The sequence below is a fragment of the Saccopteryx leptura genome, chromosome 12, assembly GCF_036850995.1.
Source record: "Saccopteryx leptura isolate mSacLep1 chromosome 12, mSacLep1_pri_phased_curated, whole genome shotgun sequence".
NCBI classification, from domain to species: domain Eukaryota; kingdom Metazoa; phylum Chordata; class Mammalia; order Chiroptera; family Emballonuridae; genus Saccopteryx; species Saccopteryx leptura.
This window is the reverse complement of record NC_089514.1, coordinates 14546771-14568538: the sequence shown is the minus strand read 5'-3', so window position 1 is coordinate 14568538 and position 21768 is coordinate 14546771. Positions and strand designations below refer to the sequence as shown.

At 44.4% G+C, this 21768-nt stretch overlaps 1 non-coding gene and 1 pseudogene across 1 annotated transcript; both read left to right on the top strand.

Annotated features, from left to right (window-relative positions):
- The first annotated feature begins 3058 nt into the window (after nucleotides 1–3058).
- On the top strand, nucleotides 3059–10948 carry LOC136383857 (large ribosomal subunit protein uL6 pseudogene; annotated as a pseudogene).
- An 8996-nt stretch (nucleotides 10949–19944) lies between these two features.
- Nucleotides 19945–20072, top strand: LOC136384281 (small nucleolar RNA SNORA26). The gene has a single exon (XR_010747571.1). It is a non-coding gene; the product is annotated as a small nucleolar RNA SNORA26 (small nucleolar RNA).
- The last annotated feature ends 1696 nt before the right edge of the window (nucleotides 20073–21768 follow it).

Sequence of the window (21768 nt, the reverse complement as noted above, 5' to 3'; positions counted from 1 at the left end):
GGATTAGGTTGATATTTGGGGTGAGATATATTAGGGTACAGGTTTTTGTCCAATTAGTAGGGAGACACATATAGGTGTTGGTTCCACACAAGTAGAAAGCCCCTGATTGGGTGAGGCAGGCTGAGAGGTGAATAGAGAATAGATGGACAAGGGGTCGGTTTTGTTTCTCTGTTTTTGAGCTCCAGATGGTCAGGGTGGAGGAAAGAGTTACCATTAACAGAAATAGGAGTTGTCAGGATCACAGTGTGTGGACCTGTCCACGTGAAAGTCAGTTCTTGGGTGATGTACTGCTGGAAGCGCCTCTTGGACAGTCTTTGAACAGTTTGCTGAGTAACCTGTAAATCCTGCAAGTACTTAGGGAAAGGGTGGTTACATTTCTACACTTTGCAGTTAGAGTTTAAGTCCTAGTGATCATTGTTTCTAGCTGGAATTAGCAGCAGGTCCCAGCCTACAATAGGCATGGGGCATTGAGACAAGAGGAATAAAGGAGATACTTGATATTAAATAAAACAACAAAATCAGACTGTCAATACCCACAGTAGAGATCTTTGAGGGATAAATAATACTCAAATATTCAGGCAAGGCATAGTAGATGGCCCTTGTGTTTATAAGAAATGAGATTAGTTTATCTGCTATTTGGAAGAAATACCTTAGGCTCGTGAATGATGTCCTTGGGCCTTCAGTGGCAATTCCCAGCATGTTGGGCAAGGGTAGGTCACAGGTAGCTGGAGCAGGGCTAGAAGAGACTGAACCCTCCCTCCATGGAGCAAGGGAGCAGCTTACCTTCTCGTGTCCCTCTTTCCACAGCACAGTCGTGTCAATCGGTGGGGCCAGGAAGCCTGGCAGGCTTGAGTTCAATGACATTTTTTCCCCACTCTGGAGCAGGGTCCTGATGGAGTCCTATGAAGCCCTTTAGGGTGCTGGAGCCTTTAAGAGCAAATGCCAAAAGCTGGTATTTCCTAACTTCTTTGGGCCTTATTTGACTTTTCTGTTACTTCCTTGGCCATTATAGACCTTAAAAGCCAATCTCAAGCCTGACCAGGCAGTGATGCAGTGGATAGAGCATCAGACTGGGATGCAGAGGACCCAGGTTCGAGACCCCAAGGCCAGCTTGAGCTTGGGCTCATTTGGCTTGAGCAAAAAAAAAAAAAAAAAGCTCACCAGCTTGGACCCAAGGTTGCTGGCTCAAGCAAGGGGTTACTCAGTCTGCTGAAACCTCCAGATCAAGGCACATATGAGAAAGCAATCAATGAACAACTAAGGTGTACCAACAAAAAACTGATGATTGATGCTTCTCATCTCTCTCCGTTCCTGTCTGTCTGTCCCTAACTATCCCTCTCTCTGCCCCTGTAAAAAAAAAAAAAAAAGCCATGCTCAAAAGATCTCACTGAGGGGCTTGACTAAGAGAGCTAAATTAGAAATCTAGTGTCTAAAGAGGTCTATTAGACTGTGGAAAGAAAAGATTTGATCTGTGGTCGTAGGTGGTTGGAGACTGTGGAGGGTCTGAGTTCGATCTAGGGTGAGACTTCAGGTCGTGGTGGTTAAGGCGATGCCCAGATAGACTATGGACTAAGAGTGAAGTTGAGCCTTAGCAGAGAAGACGCGATATCCCTTCACAGTGAGGAAGTTAAGAAGGGTGGAGGTGTGTCTCCTTGAGGCAGGCAGGGAGGGGCTGCAGAGGAGTAGGTTATCTACATATTGTAGAGAGTACTAGTTTTGAGCTTGCATGCTGCTAAATCCTGAGCTACTGCCTGCCCAAACAGGTGTGGGCTGTTTTTGATCCCCTGGGGTAAGACAGTCCATGTAAGTTGCTGGGCTGCATTAGTGTCCGGGTGTTGGGTAGATAAAATATATTATGCTCACTTTGTTAAAGATGGCACTGCCCACATGGAAGCCTGTGCCCAGGTGATTGCTTCAGATGGGCGTGATTATATTCATGTGTGTTGGGGGTGGGCTGTGGGCAGGCAGGATCCTTGTAGCCTGGGGCTTGGTTTTGGGACTAAGCCTTTTCCACCCTTTTCTGATGTGGGGTGGTACAATCCCATCATGCCTCAGATAAGTGACTTTGTATTAGAGACTTCCCTATTTTGTATATTGGATTAAAGGTTTTGATTTCTACACTATAAAATGGGGGCAGAACGAGAGAGCAGAGAGCAGAGCAGAGAAAGGCCACATGGAGGAGGCCAGGAGAAGCAGCCAAGATGGCAGAGTGCTGAAGGAAAAGCCAGTTTGTGCAGAGTTTGTGCAGAGAGAAGGAAGGAGATGGGGAACAGAGGTGAATAGTCTGGTGAGCTAGAAACCTTTGATTCTAGGAAACTCGGATAAAGCCAGTAGCTTTGTGAGCACTGAATGAGTGGGTTTTGAAGCCCAGTGTGTGTTTTTACTTGCCCGCTGGTTGCAAGCTAGGATTAAAGAAGATGGCCTATTAGTTTTTGGCTCTGTTGTTTCTTTACTGACTGTCCAACTCCAATGCGAACCTGCATGGGCCAGGCGGCTGTGACGGTGGCCCTGGATACTGGCTTTACATCGGGTAAAGGCAAACAGAAAGTAAGAGTCAGGGTGTAGAGGAATGGTAAAGAAGGCATTCTTGAGGTCTAGGATTGTGAAGTGAGTGGTGTTTGAGGGAATGTGTGACAGTAATTTGTAGAAATTAGGGACTACTGGATGGAGGGGAATTACTGTCTCATTGTTTAGGCGTAAGGCTTGTATGAGGTGATAAGCCCCTGAAGGTTTTCGAACAGGAAGGATGGGGGTATTTCAGGGAGAGTCCGTGGGGATGAATAAGCCTTGATTTAAGAGGTGGGTAATTATTGGTCTAAGGCCTTAGAAACACACAGTTACACATTAACCAAAGACTTCAGATACACATTATGAATTAAGGAATTTAAATGAGCATGCTTTACTTGTTTCAATTAAAATTATACTAGAGATGTTTTCTGACAAAGAGACAAAACAGATTATTCACTCACATAGCTCAATAGACAATTCTGGTTTTTTTTTTAGCTTTTCAAGATGGCAGGGAGTTAGCATAGAGGGGAGGAAGAGAGAAAGCAGATGGATGGACAGTGTGAGCAGCTGGATGCAAAAGAAGGAAGGTCAGAATCTGCAGGAGGAGGAGGAGGAGGTTGAAGTACTGGTGTGGCACCACGTGGTCAGAGGAGTAAAAAGATTTAGAATTCTGAAGAGAGAGGAGAGGACGAGGGGTAGTGGAAGGCAGTCAGTCTCTGAGGAGGGGTAAGGATGGGAGGAAGAAGAAAAAAAGACAGCCGAAGCTGGTGGGGTGGGGGGATGGGTCAAAGAAGAAAAAGAGACAGAGCTGCCAGTCTGTAAGGAGCGAGGAGGGTTTAAGAACACAGTGGAGAAGGGAGGGGCCCCTGGCCAGCAGGGGAGGAGAAAGACTGGTATTTGCAGGTGAATGAGAAAACAGGATCCTGTGAAGGGAGGGGGCTTTCTGGAGGGAAGAGACTTGAGAGAAAGAGATTTGCAGGGAAACCAGAGAGGGGTCCCGAGAGAGGGGTGCCCCAGGGGTCAGGCAGGAGGGAGAGAGAGAGTTGGGAGTCCACGGAGAAGGAAAGATTAGGAGCAGAGGTTTTAGGTGAGGTTTCTCTGGCTAAAAACAGCCTGCGAGTAGAACAAGGCACAGAAATTAAGGACAGGAGCAAAGGGAGAAGAAAAGCCTGCACAGAAGGAATCTTTGATGCCCTTTCTGTCTGGTGGCAAAATTTGTCAAGATCTCTTAGGATATTGTAATGGTAGTAGAAAGCAACCTGGCTAGGCACCTAGACTTTCGAGGAAGTCCATAGAAGCTAGCCGCTCGGAGTAGAAACCTCCCAAACTGTGAACCTCAGAGAATAGAGTGAGTCCCAAAGAAGTAGAGGAGTATGTTGGGCAGATAAAATGTATTATGCTCACTTTGTTAAAGATAACACGAGGAAGCCATCGCCCAGGTGATATTAATGTGTGTTGGGGTGGGCTAAAGGCAGGCGGAATCCTTGTAGCCTGGGGCTTGGTTTTGGGATTAAGCCTTTCCTACCCTTTTTGATGTGGGGTGGTGCAATCCAATCATGCCTCAGAAGGTGACTTTGGGTTGGAGACTTCCCTACTTTGTATATTGGATTAAAGGTTGTGAAGCTACACTATAAAATGGGGGCAAAACGGGACTTGGCTCTTGGTTCCTGAGGTTAGCATGAGAGAGCGGAGAGAGTAGAGCCAGCAGCTAAAGGAGGCCACGTGGAGGAGGCCAGGAGAAGCAGCCAAGATGGCGGAGTGCTGAGTGAGATGCCAGTTTGTATAGAGTTTGTATCTGGGATAAGGAAGGAGATGGGGAACTGAGGAGAATAAGGCTGGTGAGCTAGAAACCTTTGATTCTAGGAAACTTGGATAAGTCAGTGGCTTTGTGAGCACTGAGTGTGACTGGGTTTTGGAGCCCAGTGTGTATTTTTACTTGCCCGCCGGGTGCAAGGTAGGATTAAAGGCTATGGCCCATCAGTTTTTGGCTCCGCTGTTTCTTTACCGACTGTCCGAATCCAATGCGAACCTGCATGGGCCAGGCGGCTGTGATAGTGGCCCTGGCCTTGCCTTCTGGCTTTACAGAGTAGTCTCTGAGGCCTGAGATTGGGAGGAGCCCATGTTCCGAGGGGAGCCTGGCTGGACGGTTTGGACTGAGAGGAACCCACAGTAGAGGAGACTGGTGAGAGAAGGGGGCGTCCCCACCTTCAGTCACAGTTCTGAGAGGAGAAAACCTCTGTAGAAAGAGTCTCAGACAAGAGGTCGTCACCCCAAGGCCAAGATCCTGGGACATAGGAGAGGGCCTGGCTAGGCGCGCCTAGACTTTCGTAGAAGTCCATAAAGGAGTAGAGGCAGACCACTCATAAATATGGGGTCGGAAGTCAAAACCATCTGACCAGGAAGGGGTGTTTTTAGAGAGAAATTTGGAGGCCAACCAGGGAAGGGGAAGGGAGAAACTCCTTACCTTCCTGGTCCAGCAGGGGTTCAGGACAGGGTTAGACTGCCGGCCAATCGACCTACAATTACACGTCCAAAGAGAATCAGGGAGTAAGCCTGGGACGAGCTGCCGCTGCCCATTGCTTCCCTGGTTGTAAGTTTGGACGGCAAAGAGGGATCGTCCAGGCGGTTAGAACCCTGCCCCGGGTTTCAGCACCAGATGTAAGAATGAGACGGCACTCAAACACCAGGTGTGCAGGCTTTATTAGAGGAGAAAGACCTGCCGGGCACTTCTCCAAAAGAAGGGCACCAGTACAAGCTGGGGGGATACATTTATAGGGTAAAAGGAGAGTCTTGAGCAAGTGGGTGTTGAATTAAAAGTCCTGATATGGGCCCTGGCCGGTTGGCTCAGTGGTAGAGCGTCGGCCTGGCGTGCGGGGGACCCGGGTTCGATTCCCGGCCAGGGCACATAGGAGAGGCGCCCATTTGCTTCTCCACCCCCCCCTCCTTCCTCTCTGTCTCTCTCTTCCCCTCCCGCAGCCAAGGCTCCATTGGAGCAAAGATAGTCCCGGTGCTGGGGATGGCTCCTTGGCCTCTGCCCCAGGCGCTAGAGTGGCTCTGGTTGCAGCAGAGCGACGCCCCGGAGGGGCAGAGCATCGCCCCCTGGTGGGCAGAGCTTCGCCCCTGGTGGGCGTGCCGGGTGGATCCCGGTCGGACGCATGCGGGAGTCTGTCTGACTGTCTCTCCCCGTTTCCAGCTTCAGAAAAGAAAAAAAAAAAAAGTCCTGGTATGTCCGGAATGCTTCTCCTTGGGGTAGCTTGTCAGCTTCTTGGAATTCCTCTGTCTCAGGGGCGATAGTCCAGTAAGAGCGAGGTCTGGCAGATAAGCGGAATCAAGAGAGCAGTTTGGAATTCATGTATCTATCAGAAGAAAATGGTGATACCAGGCGGAAACGGAGGTTTATAGCACATGAGGGTGCCTTTGGAGGCTTCCAAAGATAGCTGGGAGAGAGGGTCTAGGAAAAGAGAAGCTGAGATTCTGCTCTCAAGCAGGTGACAACTCAAAGCTTTATGATTTAAGCATTAATGTAGATGTGCCATATTTTTAAAATTATTTATTTATTTATTCATTTTTAGAAAGGGGAGAAAGAGAGACAGAGAGAGAAGGGGATGAGGAGCAGGAAGCATCAACTCCTATATGTGCCTTGATTGGGCAATCCTGGGGTTTCAAACCGGCAACTTCAGTGTTCCAGGTCGAGGCTTTATCCACTGCACCACCACAGGCCAGGCTGTGCCATATTTTATACTTACAGATGGAGATCACTTGGGGTATTCACCTGGGGTTATCTTAAACCCTCGTGCATCTGTAGCACATCTGTACAAATTAATTACCGTAAACAAAAAACCACATGCCCAAAAGGGAGTCACTCATGCTAAAAGCCCATGATACTGTAAATAAAAGAGGGGCCACATACCGAACCTGACGATCTCAGGAGAGGCCTACATGGTGGCCTTGTAAACTCAAAGATCAAGTAACCACACAGGGTAGTCTGAAACTAAAACTTTCTTTTCTTTTTTTTTTTTTTTAATTTTTATTTATTCATTTTTAGAGAGGAGAGAGAGAGTGACAGAGAGAGAGAGAGAGAGAGAGAGAGAGAGGAGAGAGACAGAGAAAGAGAAGGGGGGAGGAGCTGGAAGCATCAACTCCCATATGTGCCTTGACCAGGCAAGCCCAGGGTTTCAAACCGGCGACCTCAGCATTCCAGGTCGACGCTTTATCCACTGCACCACCACAGGTCAGGCCCCAAACTAAAACTTTCTGACTAAAAGCAGTTCATGACGGGTAGTTGTAAGAATGAGACGACACTCGAACACCAGATGTGCAGGCTTTATTAGAGGAGAAAGACCTGCTGGGACACTTCTCCCGGAGAAGGGTACTGGTACAGACTAGGGGGCGAATTTTTATAGGGTTTGGGAGAGCCTGAGGAGGTACTGAGTCAGAAGTTCTGGTATGTCTCCTCCTGCGGATTTACAGTTGGGGCTTTCTAGAACGCTCTTCCTTAGGGCGGTTGACCAGCTTCTTTTTTTTTAATTAATTAATTAATTTATTTTTTACAGAGACAGAGAGAGAGTCAGAGAGAGGGATAGACAGGGACAGACAGACAGGAACGGAGAGAGATGAGAAGCATCAATCATTAGTTTTTCATTGCGCGTTGCAACACCTTAGTTGTTCATTGATTGCTTTCTCATATGTGCCTTGACCGCGGGCCTTCAGCAGACCAAGTAACCCCTTGCTGGAGCCAGCGACCTTGGGTTCAAGCTGGTGGACTTTTCCTCAAACCAGAGGAGCCCGCACTCAAGCTGGTGATCTCGGGGTCTCCAACCCGGGCCTTCTGCATCCCAGACTGATGCTCTATCCACTGCGCCACCGCCTGGTCAGGCTTGACCAGCTCCTTGGAACTCTACTGCCTCAGTGGTGATTATCCAGTAAGTAAGGGTGAGGTCAGACAGTCAGGTGGAACAACCAAAAGGCAGTTGGAATTTCTGGTAAATTCATATATCTATCAGTAGTCATGCCCTAGGGTGGTATTTTTCTCTAATGAGGTTCTTTTTTACCTTAATCAAGCCTGTCTGTTATCTTTTTGCATCTACAATAATGTCTGTAATAACATACCTTTAAAATGTGAGAGCAATCTTCTTTTTCAGCCCCCTCAGGGCCATGTTAGCCCAAGGAGAATTCTAGTGGGGTAAATGTAGGCCTTCATGAAAGTCATATTAGTAGGGTGACCAATCCTCCTCCTTCAGGGAGGACAGTCCTTCTTTTGTAAGTTCCATCCTCCCTCAAAAAGTGTCCTCCTTCATGTCCTCCTTTTTATTTTATTTTATTTATACATGTCCTCCTTTTTGATATTGGAAGACTAATCTGTAAATGTTCATATTTGATGGATGCAGAGTTGATCCATTGTGTGTGATGTAATGTATTTGTATTTGACATGACGATTCATCAAGGATCAGTACAGTGCGGTGAGACGCGATTATGAGACGCATGCACTTTGCACGGGAGACCTTGAGAGAGCATGTGATATACTGAGCATGCAATTGGCTTTGTGTACTTCTTACTGAAACACGACACAGCACATATGACATTGCAGACTCACGATTATTTCTCAGTGAATACTCAGTCATAGACAGGTAAGCACAATTTATGTTTTATTAATTCATTATCTATTTAATAATTTCCAAATATGTATAATTTTATTTACAAGTATTTTCCCAAAATTTGAGTTTTAAAGTGGAAATCTAAACTCAAACCATATTTATTAATAATACATTTTGATCAAATGGTTGCATAAAACAGACTTTTTAAATTAAAAAATGATAAATACACCTGAATATCACTCCAAATTAGTGGTTTTGTTTGATATTTAGTTTTACTAAATGAGTACTTTTTTCTTACAGTCATTATTAAAAATTAATAGGCATATAAGCATAATTACAATATAAAATGTTACAAATGTTTTTTTTACAAATGTTTTTATTATGCATTTATCATATTATAGTGTATTATTATTGCAATGAATAAAATGTTTCTTTTACTTACGATATTGTTTTCTTCAATTTATTTTTGTCTTCCTTTTCATTGTAAAAAAGTTGGTCACCTTGGCCTGACCTGTGGTGGTGCAGTGTTTAAAGCATCGACCTGGAAATGCTGAGGTTGCCAGTTTGAAACCCTGGGCTTGCCTGGTCAAGGCACATATGGGAGTTGATGCTTCCAGCTCCTCCCACCTTCTCTCTCTCTGTCTCTCCTCTCTCTCTCTCTCTCTCTGTCTCTCCCTCTCCTCTCTAAAATGAATAAAAAAAAAAGTTGGTCACCTTAATATTACTCAAGTTCTTATGATTGTAAGCGATGCTTTTGTAAGTGTGGAGCAGGCCAATGCTTGAAGCTCCATCTGTATTTGCCAGTGATGCTTTTTAAGACACTTGGGAGGCAGTGAAAAAAAATTGGCCAAACACTGAAGCAACAAAAACATAGTCTCACAAAGGGGAGGCCGGGACCATTGTCAGGTCTAGCAAAGCCCCAGACTTGACTTCAGTGATTATTCCAGGGTGCAATAGAGTATCAGGGAAGAAATAACACACAGTGAAGCAATTTTTGACATGACATCAATCCTCTCTGGGGACTTAGTCCTGGAAAATTAGCGAAATGTTTCTGCTAGAAGCCAACAGTTTCCCATTCCCAAGAGAGTTCTGGGAAGAACCTTTGTAGGGAATATAAAGAGTTTACAGAAGGAAGATTATACACATTATTCTCTTGGCCTGGCAGGGACTGAACTGCACGATTTGAGAGGGGAATCAAATCAGACCCGTTCTTTCCCCTGTGCATCCTCCCCCTACGCAATTGTGTGAACACTAGCCAGATCAAGAAATAGAATAGCCTGACCAGGCAGTGGCGCAGTGGATAGAGCGTCGGACTGGGATGCAGAGAACCCAGGTTCGAGGCCCCAAGGTCACCAGCTTGAGCGCGGGCTCATCTGGTTTGAGCAAGAAGCCCACTAGCTTGGACCCAAGGTCGCTGGCTCCAGCAAGGGGTTACTTGGTCTGCTGAAGGCCCACGGTCAAGGCACATATGGGAAAGCAATCAATGAACAACTAAGGTGTTGCAACGCACAATGAAAAACTAATGATTGATGTTTCTCATTTCTCTCCGTTCCTATCTGTCTGTCCCTGTCTATCCCTCTCTCTGACTCTCTCTCTGTCTCTGTAAAAAAAAAAAAAAGAAAAAAAAAAGAAATAGAATATTATTTCATGCCTCGTCCAGTCACCACCTCCCATTGCCATGACTAATTAATGCTACAGGTGACTTTTTCCCATTTTGTCTTTTATGTACTCTTTAATGTTTGGCTCCTTTCACTGCACATTATGCTGTAGAAGTTAACCACGTTGCTGTGCTGAGCAATGGGTGCATTCACTCTCAGTGTTGTATGAATACACAATTTATTCTCAGTGTTAATGACCAGGGTTGTTGACAGTCTGGGAATATTATGAACAGTGTTGCTACAAACATTTTTTATCTATACATCCTTACACATATTTAGCAAACATATATGTGCATTTATGTTGGGCATATATTCAGGTGCACTTATTTGGCCATAGGGTATGTGTATGTTCACCTTTGGCGGATAGTAACAAAGGATTTTCCAAGGTGAATTATGGGAATGCCAGTTGCTTCACATCCCAGGAAAATTTAGATTGTTAGTCTTATTATGGTCAGCAGTTTTAATGACTGTTTCTCTGGTAAATAATAAGGTTGACCATCTTGTTATATGTTTATTTGGATATTATCTTCTGGGAGTTCAAGAATGTGCTCATTTGTCTATTGGGTTGTCTGATTTTTTAAAAATTGATTCTAGTTCTTTGCCACATCTACTGTGAGGATAAAGACCATTCTCAGCAATCAGATGGTTGACGTCCCAGAAAATGTGGACGTCACTCTGAATGGACAGTTATTGTGAAGAACCACAGAAGCACCGTGTGGAGAAACTTCAATCACATCAGTGTTGAACTCAGTCTCTTTATAAAGAAAAAGAAGAGGCTCTGGGTTGGTAAATGGCGGGGAAATAGAACTAGCCACCATGTGCACTGTCTGCAGTCATGTATAGAACACTGTCCAGGGGGTTCTATTGGGCTTCTGTTACAAGGTGAAGTCTGTGTATGCTCACTTCCCCATCAACGTCGTGATTCAGGAGAATCGTTCTCTTGTTGAAATCAGAAATTACTTGGGCAAAAAATACAACCACAAGGTTCGGATGAGGTTAGGAATGGCTTATTCAGTATCTTAAGCCCAGAAAGATGAGTTGATTCTTGAAGGAAATGATATTGAACTTGTATTAAATTCAGCTGCTTTGATTCAGTAGGCCACTACAGTTGAAAACAAGGAAACCAGAACATTTTTGGATGGTGTCTATGTTTCTGAAAAAGGAACAAATCGGCAGGCTGAAGAATAAGATCCAGTTGTCCAGCTACAGAAACAGCAAGATGCTAAATGATTCCTCAGACTTATTTATGATATTTTAAAGATGCAATAAAAGCCACATATTGATAGGGGAAAACAAACTGATTTTAAGGAGTTGTTTATATATTCTGCTTACAAGTCCTTTGTCAGATTTTTTTTTTTTTTTTTTTACAGAGGCAGAGAGAGAGTGATAGACAGGGACAGACAGACAGGAACGGAGAGATGAGAAGCATCAATCATTAGTTTTTCGTTGTGCATTGCAACACCTTAGTTGTTCATTGATTGCTTTCTCATATGTGCCTTGACCGTGGGCCTTCAGCAGACCGAGTAACTCCTTGCTCAAGCCAGCGACCTTGGGTCCAAGCTGGTGAGCTTTTGCTCTAACCTGATGAGCCCGCGCTAAAGCTGGCGACCTTGGGGTCTCGAAACTGGGTCCTCTGCATCCCAGTTCAACGCTCTATCCACTGCACCACCACCTGGTCAGGCCCTTTGCCAGATTTATATATTATAAATACCTTCTTCCATTCTGCTTAACTGTTTCACTCTTTTAATAATCATCTTTCGATGAACAGAACTTCTTAATTTTAATGTAGTCCAATTAATAAAAATTTACTTAATAATTAAAGTTTTATGCCCTGTTTTAAAAAAATCTTTGTCTACCTCAAAGTCGAGCAAATAACTCCCTAAATATTCATCTAGAAGCTTAATAGTTTTACCTTTCACATTTAGGTCACAAATGCATCTTGAAATGATATTTCTGTATGCTGTGATTTATTTTCAATTTTTGTTCTTTTTCTTTTTAAATTTTTTGTATTTTTTATTGTAATGTGAAAAGTTTTAATTACAGTTGACATTCAATATTGTATTAGTTTCAGGTGTACAGCACAGTGGTTAGACATTTATATAACTTATAAAGTGATCCCTCCTATAGGTCTAGTAGTCACCTGACACCATACAAAGTTATTGCAATATTATTGACTGTAATTTCTTTGCTGTACTTTACTGTATGATGTGATGTTAATTTTATTTTCCATGTATATATTTATGGCTATGCATATATATCTAAAAATGTGCCTGCCCCTAACATTTACAGGTCTGGGGCAAGATTAAAATAGAGACATGAGCCTGACCAGATGGTGGTGCAGTGGATAGAGCATTGGACTGGGATGCAGAGGACCCGGGTTCGAACCCCGAGGCCACCAGCTTGAGCGCGGGCTCATCTGGTTTGAGCAAAGTTCACCAGCTTGGACCCAAAGTCGCTGGCTCGAGCAAGGGGTTACTCGATCTGCTGAAGGCCCACGGTCAAGGCACATATGAGAAAGCAATCAATGAACAACTAAGGTGTTGCAATGAAAAACTGATGATTGATGCTTTTCATCTCTCTCCGTTCCTGTCTGTCTGTCCCTTTCTCTGTCTCCTCTGTAAAAAAAAAAAAAAAAGAGACATGCATATCATTTGTCTAAATATTTACAAGTTATAAATCAAGTTGACAAAATGTTAAATAAAATATAATCTATTCTTCTACCGTGACAGATTACCATCATAACATCAAAATTGAAAAGTACATATATTCAGAGTCATGTTTTTATGTGATTGACATTTGGTAAATATCAAAGATGACTAAATTTAACTATTATTGGGTATGTCTGGGTATTCTGTTGATGGACTAAAGCCGTGATGGAGAGCCTTTTTATAAAAACCGCCAACTTTTGCAGTGCTGGTCAACCTGGTTCCTCCCGCCAACTAGTGGGCGTTCCAGCTTTCATGGTGGGCAGTAGTGTAGCAACCAAATGGCACCGCAATTGGCCCACCATGAAAGCTGGAACGCCCACTAGTGGGCAGGAGGGAACAAGTTGACCAGCACTGCAAAAGTGGCCAGTTTTTGTTTTGTTTATTTAGATTTCTGTGTTTTTGTTTTGTTTTTTTTAATTATTTTTAATTTTATTTATTTATTTTTAGAGAGGAGAGAGAGAGAGAGAGAGAGAGAGAGAGAAGGGGGAGGAGCTGGACGCATCAACTCCCATATGTGCCTTGATCAGGCAAGCCCAGGGTTTCGAACCGGTGACCTCAGCATTTCTTTTTTTTTTATTTTAATTTAGCTACCTCAGCATTTCCAGGTCGACGCTTTATCCTCTGCGCCACCACAGGTCAGGCGAAAAGTGGCCAGTTTTTATAAAAAGGTTCGTCATCACGAGACTAGAGAAAGGTCGTATGAGCAAAAAAATAAAGATATGCCTGGGCCCTGGCCAGTTGGCTCAGTGGTAGAGCGTTGGCCTGGCGTGCAGGATTCCTGGGTTTGATTCCCGGCCAGGGCAGACAGGAGACGCGCCCATCTGCTTCTTCGCCCCTATCCCTCTCTTTCCTCTCTGTCTCTCTCTTCCCCTCCTGCAGCCAAGGCTCCATTGGAGCAAAGTTGGCCTGGGCGCTGAGGATGGCTCTGTGGCCTCTGCCTCAGGCGCTAGAATGGCTCTGGTTGCAACAGAGCAATGCCCCAGATGGGCAGAGTGTTACATCCTGGCGAGATAGGCCACAGCAGACACAAAGTGAATTTTATAAGTTTTATTGCAAACCTGCAAGGGAGCACTGCAGCCCCCCAAACCTGCACAGGGATGCAGGTAACCCACACAGGGGAACACTGCAGCCCCCCATACCTGCGCAGGGACTGCAGGTAACCCACACAGGGGAACACTGCAGCCCCCCCAAACCTGCGCAGGGACTGCAGGCAATCCACGCCTCCGAAGAGACTGGAGCACTGCAGCCACGAGCTTCTAAAATGGCTCCTTTTTATAGGGTGGTTATCTAGGATGAGCAAGCATCATACAGAAGCTGATGTGGCTGTTAGTCATTGGCTAGAGAGGTCGTGCGCAGTTACGGGGGGGTATTACTCAGTGGAGAATTTCAAACATAAACTTCTGATAAGGGTCTCTGACTCAATGCAGGATGTTGCTGAACTCTTTGTTCTCAGCGTCACAGGGACCTTGTACACTCTTGGCAGCCCCAGCATGTCAGTACTCCTTGAATCTAACACAGAGCATCGCCCCCTGGTGGGCGTGCCAGGTGGATCCCTGTCGAGCACATGTGGGAGTCTGTCTGACTGCCTCCCTGTTTCCAACTTCAGAAAAATACAAAAAAAAAAAAAATACAAAAAACCCCACAAAAACATGCCTGACCAGGCAAAAGCGCAGTAAATAGAGCATCGGACTGGGATGCGGAAGGACCCAGGTTCGAGACCCCGAGGTCGCTAGCTTGAGCTCAGGCTCATCTGCTTGAGCAAAAGGTCAGACCCAAGGTCGCTGGCTCAAGCAAGGCGTTACTCGGTCTGCTGAAGGCCCACAGTCAAGGCACATATGAGAAAGCAATCAATGAACAACTAAGGTGTTGCAATGAAAAACTGATGATTGATGCTTCTCATTTCTCTCCATTCCTGTCTGTCTGTCCCTATCTATCGCTCTATCTGACTTTCTCTCTGTCCCTGTAAAAAAAATTAAAAAAAAATAAAAATAAAAACATTTAAAATTTGTAAATTATTATATATTTATTTTATAAAGTATTTTTTAAAATTTTATCTTAACTAAATCACTAATTTTAGTATTATAATCAATATTTTCACATAGTTTGTTTTCTACTGACAATACTGATATTAAGAATTAGCCTGACCAGGCGGTGGTACAGTGGAAAGAGCATCGAACTGGGATGCGGAGGACCCAGGTTCAAGACCCTGAGGTCACCAGCTTGAGCACGGGCTCATCTGGTTTGAGCAAAAGCACACCAGCTTGGACCCAAGGCCGCTGGCTCGAGCAAGGGATTACTTGGTCTGCTGAAGGCCCATGGTCAAGGCACATATGAGACAGCAATCAATGAACAACTAAGGTGTCGCAACGAAAAACTGATGATTGATGCTTCTCATCTTTCTCTGTTCCTGTCGGTCTGTCCCTGTCTATCCTTCTCTCTGACTTTCTCTCTGTCCCTGTAAAATAAATAAATAAATAAATAAATAAATAAATAAAATTAATAAAAAAGAATTTAAAAATAAGATGTAACTATAGCCTTGGCCAGATAGCTCTTTTGGTGAGAGTGGTGTCCTGATACCCCAAGATTGTGGGTTCAATCCCCAGTCAGAGCACATACATCAATCAGGCAATGAATGCATAAGGAAGTGGGAAAATGGCCCTGGCCAGTTGGCTCAGCTGTAGAGTGTCGGCCCAGCATGTGGAAGTCCCAGGTTCACAAGAGACTGGCCAGGGCACACAAGAGAAGCGCCCATCTGTTCTCCACCCTTCCCCCTCTCCTCTCTCACTCTCTCTCTTCCCCTCCCATAGCCAAGGCTCCATTGGAGTAGAGTTGGCCCGGGCGCTGAGGGCAGCTCCATGGCCTCTGCCTCAGGCACTAGAATGGCTCCTGCAGAAACAAAGCAATGCCCCAGATGGGCAGAGCAATGCCCCCTGATGGGCATGCCGGGTGGATCCTGGACCGCGCATGTTGGAATCTGTCTGACTGCCTCCCGTCTTCTAACTTTGGGAAGGAAAAAAAAAGAAGTGGGAAAATGAATTGACCTCTCACTCTCTCTTCCTCTCTCTCTAAAAATCAATTAAAAAATAAAAGATGTAACTATAGTAAAAATGAACAAGATTTGAATTATTTTTATCAAAAGTTTCAGGTGTTTTTCAAAAGGTATTCTAAGGCATTCAATATTACCTATTAAAATGTAAAAAAAACAAAGTATATTTAATAAACCTAAAATTTTTACATAAACTGATATTTGAAATTTGATATTTTTGAAAAATTAACGAAATATTTAGTATTTTGTTTAAAAATTTTCACAATTCTAACATTCCATGTCAATCAGTTGCAGTATAGAGTCAGTATCAAATTAATTAAAAAAAAGAGTCAGTATCTCATTTCACCCATTTTATGTCTAACCCACAGAGATAAAAATTGCACCATAATTTGAATTAATATTTCCAAAATATTCCAAGCTGCTTTGAGTAATTATTGCAAATGCCTTACCAATGGCCGGTGCCTCTGGAATGTGATTTGAAACAGAGAATAAATGCTTAGCACTGCTGAAAATGATGCTTTGTTATGCAAAACTTTATTGACTCTGCCCTCTGAAAAGATTTGAGAGGTAATTAAGTTGTCCTGTCTGGTACCCAAGTAGTACTGCTGCTCAAATCATCCCTGCACTTTGAAGCAGTAAGCCTTTGATGTTGGCCATGACATAACCCCTAAATCTCACCACATTAGTCTTTGTACACTGAACACTAACTGATGTTTATCCATGTAGTTCAGATAACTTAGTTTGTATAGACCTCAGAATAAAACTTGAGCCTGACCAGGAGGTGGCGCAGTGGATAGAGTGTCAGACTGGGATGCAGAGGACCCAGGTTCAAGACCCCAAGGTCACCAGCTTGAGCGCAGGCACATCTGGTTTGAGCAAGGCTCACCAGCTTGAGTCCAAGGTTGCTGGCTCGAGCAAGGGGTCACTCGGTCTGCTGTAGACCCCCCAGTCAAGGCACATATGAGAAATCAATAAATGAACAACTAAGGTGCCACCACGAAGAATTGATGTTTCTCATCTCTCTCCCCTCCTGTCTGTCTGTCCCTATCTGTCACTCTCTCCCTGTCACAAAAAAATAAATAAATAAAACTTGATCTTGGTTTCCCTGTAAAAAGTTCAATTGTTCCACATAAACAGCACGTCTTCAAGGGCTACAGAACATGACTGTGCGAGTTTTACCCTGAACAACCCTAAAGGGGCCCTATTCATAGGGTAGTAAGTTTGTACCTTTTTATTATTTTTAACATTTATTTTAAAGGTTTTATTTATTTTAGGGAAGGGGGGGAGAGAGGGAGAGAGAGAGAGAGGGAAGAAGGAACAGGAAACATCAACTCCCATATGTGCCTTCACCAGGGAAGCCCAGGGTTTTGAACCAGCGACCTCAGCATTTCAGGTCAATGCTTTATCCACTGCGCCACCACAGGTCAGGCAAGTTTGCATGTTTTCTATGATAGCTTTCCAGTAGATGGCAGTAAATTGTCTGGAAGAAAGAAAGCCTTTAAAAAATTCTCACAGGCTTGAGCAGGCGGTGGTGCAGTAGATAGAATGTCAAACTGGGATACGGAGGACCCAGTTTCAAAACACAAGATCAGTGGTTTGAGCACAGGCTCACCAGCGTGAGCCCAAGGTCGCTGGCTTGAACAGAGGGTCACTAGCTCTGCTGTAGCCCCCTGGTCAAGGCACATATGAGAAAGCAATCAATGAACAACTAAGGTGCCACAGCAAAGAATTGATGCTTCTCATCTCTCTCCCTTCCTGTCTGTCTGTCCTTATCTGTCCCTCTCTCTGTCTGTCTCTGTCACACACACACACACACACACAAAATTAAAAAAAAAAAACCTCACGGAAGTGTTATATGAGCTAGTAACAGGATTGGGTCATTCTACTCCCAGAAGAAACATCTGCTAAAAATGAAAGGTTGTCCTTCTAGACCATATACTTACATATATAAATGTATGAGCATATGTAAACAGAGCACATTTTATAAGCTTAAACTTTCAATGCTATAAATAGTATATGTTATGTTATTACCCCTTATGTTATTACCTTCTTTCCCTTCCTTTCTTCCTCCCTTTTTTCCTTCTTTCCTTCCTTCCTTCCTTCCTTCCTTCCTTCCTTCCTTCCTTCCTTCCTTCCTTCCTTCCTTCCTTCCTTCCTTCCTCTCTCTCTCTCTCTCTTTCTTTTTTATTTTGCTTTCTTTTAGCTGAATATGTCTTGAAGATCTTTTGATGTCAATGTATATAGATTTCTTTGATTTGCTGCACAGTTTTCCATGCTATGGATGTACCACAGATTATTTAAACATTTCCATATTGGTGAGCATTCATCTTGCTTCCAGTTTTTTTGCTGTTACAAAGTATGTTGCAGTGCCATCCTTATACATATATATATTCCCAGTCGTACATGTAAGGGCTTCTGACATAACTGAGACGTGGTATTGCTGACTTACAGGTAACATACAGTTTTAGTTTTCATAAGATACTAATGCATTGCTCTTCTTTTCTTTGGTATTTTTATTTTTTTTACAGAGACAGAGAGAGTAAGAGAGAAGAATAGATAGAGACAGACAGACAGGAATGGAGAGAGATGAAAAGCATCAATCATCAGTTTTTTGTTGTGACACCTTAGTTGTTCATTGATTGCTTTCTCATATGTGCCTTGACCGTGGGCCTTCAGCAGATCGAGTAACCCCTTGCTCTAGCCAGCGACTTTGGGTCCAAGCTGGTGAGCTTTGCTCAAATCAGATGAGCCAGCGCTCAAGCTGGCAGCCTCGGGGTCTCGAATCTGGGTCCTCTGCATCCCAGTCCGATGCTCTATCCACTGTGCCACCGCCTGGTCAGGCAATGTATTGCTCTTCAAAATTGCTTTTCCATATATATCTCATGAACAGAACATAAAAATACCTGTTGTCAACATGATATACTGTCAATTAAAAATTATTGACTAAACTAAACATTGGAACATGGATTCCCCTTTTATGGTTTATTAGTTCTTGGTAATTCCTTTTTTGTGAATTGTCTGTTCATATCTTTAGTGTTTATCTCTCACTTTGTTTATATATTTTTGAAGGCACTTTATAATATTTGAAGAACAGAGAATGATCTAGAACACCCTCACCAGAGTGTATCTTTTTATTCTAGAGATATTTTGTACATATACACAGGCTGGTTATTTATTTATTTATTTATTTATTTATTTATTTATTTATTTATTGACAGTGACAGAGTCAGAGAGAGGGACAGATACGGACAGACAGACAGGAAGGGACAGAGATGAGAAACATCAACTCTTTGTTGCAGTTCCTTAGTTATTCATTGATTGCCTTCTCATATGTGCCTTGATCAGGGGGCTACAGCAGACCGAGTAACCCCCTTGCTCAAGCCAGCAACCTTGGGTCCAAGCTGGTGAGCCTTGTTCAAACCAGATGAGCCTGCGCTCAAGCTGGCAACCTCAGGGTTTCAAACCTGGATCCTCCACATCCCAGTCCAGTGCTCTATCCATTGTGCCACCTCCTGGTCAGGCCACGGGCTGGTTATTTAAAAAAAAATGAACTCTGTGCATGTTCACTCACAGAAAACTATACATGAGTATAAGCATATCCTCTTCTGCAAGCGTTAGCATGATGAGATTTGGATATTAGGTGTTGGGCAGATAAAATATATTATGCTCACTTTGTCAAAGATAGTGCTGCCCATGTGGAAGCCTGTTGCCCAGGTGATGGTATTCATTGCCTTTCTTGCTTGGGATGGGTGTGATTATATTAATGTGTGTTGGAGGTGGGCTGTGGGCAGGCAGGATCCTTGTAGCCTGGGGCTTGGTTTTGGAACTAAGCCTTTCCCATCCTTTTTGATGTGAGGTGGTGCACTCTCATGAGGAATCCCATCATGCCTCAGATAAGTGACTTTGTATTAGAGACTTCCCTATTTTGCATATTGGATTAAAGGTTTTGATTTCTGCCCTATAAAGTGGTGCAGACTGAGAGCTTGCTCTCTCGGTTCCTGAGATTAGCATGAGAGAGGAGAGCACAGAAAGGCCACGTGGAGGAGGCCAGGAGAAGCAGCCAAGATGGTGGAGTGCTGAGTGAGAAGCCAGTTTGTGCAGAGTTTGTGCAGGGAGAAAGAAGGAGATGGGGAACAGAGGTGAATAAGGCTGGTGAGCTAGAAACCTTTGATTCTAGGAAACTCGGATAAAGTCAGTAGCTTTGTGAGCACTGAATGAGTGGGTTTTGGAGCCCAGTGTGTGTTTTTACTTGCCCGCCGGGTGCAAGCTGGGATTAAAGATGATGGCTCACCAGTTCTTGGCTCCATGGTTTCATTACTGTCTGTCTGAATCCAATGGGAACCTGCATGTGAATGGCCACAATGGCGGCTCCTGGCTTTACAGCATCTCTATCATAGCCTTTATTATAAAACAAGCCAGAGCCCTTTCCTGAGCTCATTTAAGGCTGACGCAGTGCCTTAGATGGTACTTACTTTACACAGATGGTAAAGTAAGTCTCTATAAAACCCGGAGAAGAGATAGAAAAACTCCTCTTTGGATCCTGTCTGGAGTCCCCGCTGGGAAAAGGAAAAAAAGTCAGTATTTATATTATTGTCCTCAAAATGCATATTTCAATTTATGTTGTTCAGAAATAAATAAAACTGAAAAGAAATCCTGGAATAGGATAGTAAGAAGCTAGGGAAATTCCTTAGCAAGTAGAATGGAGAAACTGAGACAAAGAGCTAAACAGACTGGTCGAGCAGTTTACATACACCCGGATTCGGAATGTCCCTCCCTAGAGATAACATCCAGGGTTCAGTTTTATTTTAGCTCCAGGCCCCACATGGGGGACCTAGGACCACTACAATAATGATAACACTACAACAACGAATGACCCCCCGCCCAAGGGCAAACATGAATATTCTATTGCAATTCTCCCCTAAGATCACCCCTAAACTCCCAGTCTTTAAAATTCCTGAAAATACTACTCAGCCATAAGAAATGATGACATCGGATCATTTACAACAAAATGGTGGGATCTTGATAACATTATACGGAGTGAAATTAGTAAATCAGAAAAAACCAAGAACTACAAGATTCCATACATTGGTGGGACATAAAAACGAGACTAAGAGACATGGACAAACAAGAGTGTGGTGGTTACCGGGGGTGGGGGGGGGAGGAGGGGCACGGGAGAGAAGGAGGAGAGGGGAAGGGGGAGGGGGAGGGGCACAAAGAAAACCAGATAGAGGGTGACGGAGGACAATCTGACTTTGGGTGCTGGGTATGCAACATAATTGAATGACAAGATAACCTGGACATGTTTTCTTTGAATATATGTACCCTGATTTATTGATGTCACCCTATTTTTTTTTTTTTTTTTTTGTATTTTTCTGAAGCTGGAAACAGGGAGAGACAGTCAGACAGACTCCCGCATGTGCCGACCGGGATCCACCCGGCACGCCCACCAGGGGCAAAGCTCTGCCCACCAGGGGGCGATGCTCTGCCCCTGGGGGGGGGGTCGCTCTGCCTTGACCAGAGCCACCCTAGCGCCTGGGGCAGAGGCCAAGGAGCCATCCTCAGCGCCAGGCTGCGGGTGGGGAAGAGAGAGACAGAGAGGAAGGTGGGGGTGGGGGTGGAGAAGCAAATGGGCGCTTCTCCTATGTACCCTGGCTGGGAATCGAACCCGGGTCCCCCACACGCCAGGCCGACGCTCCATGGCTGAGCCAACCGGCCAGGGCCACCCTATTAACATTAATAAAAATTTATCTATAAAAAAAATTTCTGAAAACATAGGCCCAGTGCTCTCCCTCCTGGGCGCATGCCCAAGCCTTTCCCTTTCTTCTTCCCCCACGGGTGTGCATCTCCTAAGCTTTAAGGGTCCCCACGAGACTTGCAACAAGGGGAACAGTGGACAGTGGCAGCTTGTCCCAGACTAACCCCTTGAACCTGTCTCCTAGGCCCCCTTTTCTCTGACTTCCCGGTGAGCCGAAGCGGCCCCGCCATGGCCCATTTCTTTCCTTTAACATTCCCAGAGAGGCAAACAAGCCCCGCCTAGGCTCTCCTGTTGCTGCTTCTCTCCTAAACACTTCCTGTTCCATGTCTCCAGCTAAATAACATACTCTCAGAAACATAAAGAACTAGTTAACACATTTCCCTGAATTCTGTGAGCTATTCTAGCAATTATTAAACCCAAGGAGGAGGTCATGGGAACCCGGACTATCGCCCAGTGGGGTCAAAAGTACAGGTGACAACCTGGAACTTGGGGTTGGCTT